Below are 6,093 nucleotides of genomic sequence, written 5' to 3' on the forward strand. Positions count from 1 at the left end.
ATTAGATAATCTCCTTTCACACATCCCTGAAACTGGCCCTCCCGCTGTACTTCTCGGAGACTTCAACCTCCAGACAGGGAAGATAGCTGAACTAACATCTCTTTTAACCACCTTTGCTTTCTCACTGTCTCCATCCCCACCAACTCATAACGCTGGCAATGTCCTTGATATCATATTCTCAAGGAACTGCACTACTTCTAACCTCTCTGTAAACCCGCTCCACACCTCGGATCACTTCTTAATTTCATTCTCTCTACCCCTTTCCAAACATAACAAACTAATCTCTTCTCATCCTGCACCTGTCCGCCATAACCTTCGTTCCCTCTCCCCCTCTACCTTTGCCTCATCGTTGCTCTCAGCCCTCCCTTCCTCTGACTCGTTCCAACTCCTGCCTCCAAACTCAGCTGCAGAAACTCCTCTCTACTCTCTCATCCTCTCTGGACTCTCTCTGTCCTCTCACATCTCGGCCGGCTCATCAGTCCCCTCCTGCTCCCTGGCTAAATGACGCACTGCGTGCTAATAGAACCATCCTTCGGGCAGCAGAGCGGAAACGGTGGAAATCCAAACACCATGACGACCTCCTAACTATCAGGCTCTCCTCTCCTCTTTCTCTGCTTCGATCTCTCAGGCAAATAACACTTTCCTTCAAGATAAGATCCAATCTTCCTATTCCAAAAAAACTATTTTCCATCTTTTCCACCACATCTTAGACCCCCCCAAAGCCCCTTCCCCCTCCTCCCTTCTGTCAAGCGACTTTGTTAACTACTTTGAAAAAAAGGTTGATGATATTCGGTCTTCTTTTTCTGACTCACCATTACTCACCACTGGGTCACCAGACCCCCCTTTCACCCATGCACTGACCTTTTATATTCTACCATTTTTCACCCATTTCATCAACACTTCTCTAACTTCTGGTCACTTTCCAAACAGTCTCAAGGAGGCAAGAGTAAACCCTCTCCTAAAGAAACCCACTCTCAACCCGTCTGATGTTATAAACTACAGGCCTCTCTCTCTCCTCACACTTGAACGCGCTGTCTTTAAACAACTCTCCTGTTATCTCCATCAGAACAACCTTCTGGATCCGCACCAGTCTGGTTTCAAGGCAGGTCACTCAACAAAGACTGCTCTCCTTGCTGTCTCTGAGGAACTGCACACTGCTAAAGCAGCCTCCCTCTCCTCTGTCATCATCCTTCTGGACCTGTCTGCTGCATTCGACACGGTGAATCATCAGATCCTCCTTCGCACTCTCCAAGAATTTTGTGTGTCAGGCTCTGCACTTTCCCTCCTCACCTCATACCTCAAAGACCGTAGCTACAGGGTAACTTGGAGAGGGTCCGAGTCCGACCCTTGTCAATTAACTACAGGGGTCCCTCAGGGCTCTGTTCTTGGTCCCCTCCTCTTCTCTCAGTACACAAACTTGCTCGGATCTGTCATTAGCCTGCATGGTTTTTCATAGCACTGCTACGCTGACGACACCCAATTCATTCTGTCCTTTCCCCGCTCAGAGACCCAGGTCGTTGCACGCATCTCGGCTTGTCTAGCTGACATCTCTCAGTGGATTTCTGCTCACCACCTCAAGCTCAACCTTGACAAGACTGAACTGCTTTTCCTTCCGGGAAAAGATTGTCCCACTCTTGACCTAACTTAGGTCAAGAGTGGGACAATCTTTTCCCGGAAGGAAAAGCAGTTCAGTCTTGTCAAGGTTGAGCTTGAGGTGGTGAGCAGAAATCCACTGAGAGATGTNTGTTTGCAATGTTTGCAGCTCTGCAGTTGTGTTTGCTGAATATTGTAGCATTTAATCACTTATTTGTTATGGTTTTCACAGGCTACTATAATGAAAAAACATCAATATTTTAGATCAAATAAAGTATATAGCTTGCTTTATGCAGTATATTTTTTATAATATTGTTGGGGTGTTTTTACACAGTACAGTAGATTGAATTAAATCAATTTATNTTAAGCTTATGTATTCAGTCATTATTCAATGGTTTACTAAAATCCATGTGAAAAAAATTGCTTCTCACTGTTCTCAGGTCAAATATTTAAATGTGATTAAAAATGCGATTAATTGCGATTAATTAATTACAAAGCCTGTAATTAATTAGATTAATTTTTTTAATCGAGTCCCGGCCCTAATAATAAATAAAGAATAAAATAAGAAAAAATTACAATCCAGTTAGCCAAATCAGATCACTCTTAAGCCCCTTACACACCGAGCCGATTATCGGCGTCGATAGATGTCGATAGATGTCGATAGATGTCGATAGATGTCGGGCCCATAGGCGGCGCGTGAGGCTCAGGTTTAGGAAGGCTAAATCACTTTTTTTTAACCTGACGCTGCCCGCCTCCGGCGTCAAAAATCAACTCAGTGAAAGCACCGCCTGCTGACCAATCAGAGCTCAGTGTGCGGAGTTTAAATCTATCAAGTCATATTACAGGTGTAAGGAACTGAGAGGCAGAGTAGTGGGAGGCACCTACATTCCTAATAGGTGGCTCCACCCGCTTCCAATTAACAGTACTGGGAGCAGGTGTGGAGACCTCACACCTGGTGCTAATCACTCTCTCAAGGGAGACAAAGCACACAGAGTTGCTCAGTTGTGTGTGGCACATGGAGGGAGCAGGAGACTCCCAGCGTGAGGAAACATCTTGTAAGCTGGTAAGTTGCTTAGTGGCCCGGCTACGTTAGCCTTTGTATAGTTAAAGGTATTTTTGAGTTTAACAGCAATAAAGCCTCTTTTTTGGACTTGAACACTGCCTCTGTCGTGATTGCTACACTACCACTTGTCTCTTTATCTGCCCAGTCCTGTTACACTGGTGGAGAATGCGGGCATAAGGACTCTAGTGGTGGTGTTGCAGTCAGAAAAAAAAAGTTTTTTCGTTTTCAAGATGGAGGATGTACTAAGGGAGTTGGTGCGTATTTCTACTGAGCAGCAGACTCTGCAACGGCAGATGATACAGCAGCAGAAACAGAATGCGCTTCTCCATTTGGAGGTCCAAAAATGCCTAACAGCAGCCCCTCCTATCGAGAGGGAAGCAACCGTGCAGCCTAACCCAGGCCGATTCATCGACAGTCCTACCTGCCAGAGGGCCAACCGCGTTGCTACCAGTGTGGGGAGACAGGCCACATTGCCCGGGACTGCCCAGGGAAGGATGAGCCAATGCAGACCGCCAACTCATCTGGTACAAGGCCCTGCCACCTTCTTGACTCTTGCTGGGTACAGGAAAGCTCCCTGGCTCAAATGATACCAGTCAAGGTAAATGGAAAAGATGCAGAGGCGTTAGTGGACTCAGAAAGTGTGGTGTCCCTCATTCAACCCCACCTCCTTGACCATTTGCCATCTGAAGAGACTGTGCCAGTCTCTTGTGTCCATGGGGGCCACTAAATTATACCCCACTTGCCTCATCCCACCTTACCACAGTTAAAGTCAGCTGTGAGCTGAAAGTGGGGGTGGTTCCTTCCCTACCAGTCCCAGTCTTGGTGGGGCGAGACTGCCCACTGTACAAGTGCCTGCGACACCAGAAGGAGGTGAGTCCCAAAAAGCCCAAGCGTGCCAAAGGCTAAGTCTCCTCAGCAGTCCCCCAAAGTTGTGTGTGTGCTGTGCCGGAGGAGCAGAGAGGCAACCAATCTTCCAGTGCAGACGAGGCAAATGATAACCCTTTTGCTGCTTTCCCGGGGGACCTAAGCACAGGTGATGAGGAGGGTGAAGTCGCATTGCTTCCAAGTTTGAAGGGCCAGTTCGAGACCGCCCAGATGGAAGACCCCAATCTGTTGCATGCACGCAGCAATGTTACGGAAATAGAGGGAAAACCAGTTCCAGGAGTAGGTGAGCTTACATGTCCTCATTTCCTAATAAAAAATCATCTGTTATACTATGCCAAAGAGGTTGAAGGTCAGCGAAGAGACTTGTTGGTTGTCCCAAAACAATATGTGTCCACAGTGTTGCATCTGGCTCACAGCCATGTCCTAGGGGCCCACCTAGGGTTTGAGAAGACAAGGCAGCGGATTGGGAGCCGGTTCCACTGGCCAGGGGTGGTAAGAGCTATAGAGCAGGGGTTTTCAAAGTGTGGCATCTGGCATAGTGGCAAGGTCCCTATGAAGTGGCAGAGAAGGTGGGACAAGGTACGCCAACCTGGCCGTCGCAAACCATCCCAAATATACCATGTTAACCTGTTAAAGAAATGGTACGCCCGAGAGGCACTGCTGTGTTGTTGTTCCCCGGTTGTGTCCCACTCTTCTCCAGACCATGAGGTGGCCGAAGTTGAATACAGTCCAGGGCTGTCCAAAGCTCAGTTACAGCAAACCAAGGAACTGGTTCAGCAGAGTTTGGATGTGTTCTCACTACGACCTGGACGCACAACGATGGTGGAACATCAAATCCACACAGAGCCGGGCCAAAAGGTAAAGATGCGGCCCTACCGGGTGCCGGAGGAAAGACAGGCGGCCATTGAGCAAGAAGTGCAGAAAATGCTGGCTATGGGGGTGATTGAAGAATCTCACAGTGAGTGGACCAGCCCTGTCGTTCTGGTTCCTAAGCCAGACAACACCAACATGTTCTGTAATGATTTCTGAAAATTGAATGAAATCTCCAAGTTTTAAGCAATCCTATGCCCAGGATAGATGAGCTAATTGATCGGCTTGGGGAAGCCAGTTATATCAGCATGCTGCTCCTCGAGCGTCCTCCTCGGCTCGCATCTCCTGTTGGCGGGACTAAGACACGAGGATAGGAGTTGAGGAGGGGAATCTCAGAAATTAGATACGGGCAGGATGTCTGCTAGTGTGTGTTTGTGTGTGTCCTTCCTCCTGTCCCCTGATTATCACCCTTCAGGTGCAGCCTCTCCCACGGGTGATCCCAATTCCCTAATCAAGGTCTGCATAAAGGCATGAGGAGGGCTGCAGTCACCCTTTTCCCCCTCCACACGGCCCTGCTTTTGCATGCCCAAGTTTCTGCTGTTTCTTTGTCGAATAATAAAACAATCTTTGGTTCACTCTAACTCTGCGTTTTGTTGCAGCTTTCGAGCCAGTCGTAACAGAAGTTTAAAGAGAGACATAACATTTGGTTACTATTCTGGTTGAGGCTTAGGACACGCTGGAAGATAATCAGAGGGATTCATATTGGTATTGCTGGACCTGAACAGAAAACTATTCGTAATGAGGTGAGTTCCTTCATTCAAAAACATCCTGGAAGTGCCCCCCGTTAAAGGGTTCAAAGTGTTCACTTACTTCCACCTCCTTCCATGGATACAGCGGGTACTGGTTGTCAAACATGGGGATGAACTCATCGTAGTGCACCTAGAAACAGAGAGATGGTTATTGGTGTTACAGACATAACAAATGTAACAATTCATGAAAACAGATTCAAGTTTTTTTAGTTTTCATTTCATATTCATTCAACAGAGTACAATAGACCTCTGTTGTGTAACTCCCTTTCTCGGATCACTGATCACCCACAGTCTGGTCACATGGCACCTTGAGACTGATCCTCTTCCTGAGTGCTGAGATCTACTGTCTCTTGATATGTAAGGCTTACAGAATATTATTATTTAAATTTTATATAACATCACAGCATTCAATTCTCTTATAATCATAATTTCCATAACATTAGTCACTAGGTGCCCCTACGTCATATAATCAGCCTGGTTGAGCCCTCGCTTCAGTTTGAGTTGTTGCACTCGGCTGTGGAGACATTGCTTTCTGTGTGCTTCTTTTGCAGAAGATGATTAAAGACTCAGAAGGATAACCATTTGACTAGTTAATTTCAAGAATTACCGCCACACAATTCTGACACGAAAAAGCTTCAGCAAGCCTATGATCTTGCGACCACAGACTAATTCTACAAATAAATAGTGCAAGGATGAATAACCAGGAAAGGCAAAATTTTTTTATGAACCTGCTTAAGCTGCACCCCCTCAGCATAGTTCATGACGGTGAAGTGTTTCTGGTAATCATCAAAAGTGTCCAAGGAGAAAGGTCTGGATGGGAGAGAGAAATATCAGATTCATGTATGAGAAAAAGTTCACTCTGCATGTTAGGACCAACACATAAGAATAAGGTAAAGTCAAGTGTAACCTCTTGAATTTCTTGAGTCTTCTTGA

Source organism: Notothenia coriiceps, unplaced genomic scaffold, assembly GCF_000735185.1.
Source record: "Notothenia coriiceps isolate Sejong01 unplaced genomic scaffold, NC01 NC01_scaffold00037244, whole genome shotgun sequence".
NCBI lineage: Eukaryota > Metazoa > Chordata > Actinopteri > Perciformes > Nototheniidae > Notothenia > Notothenia coriiceps.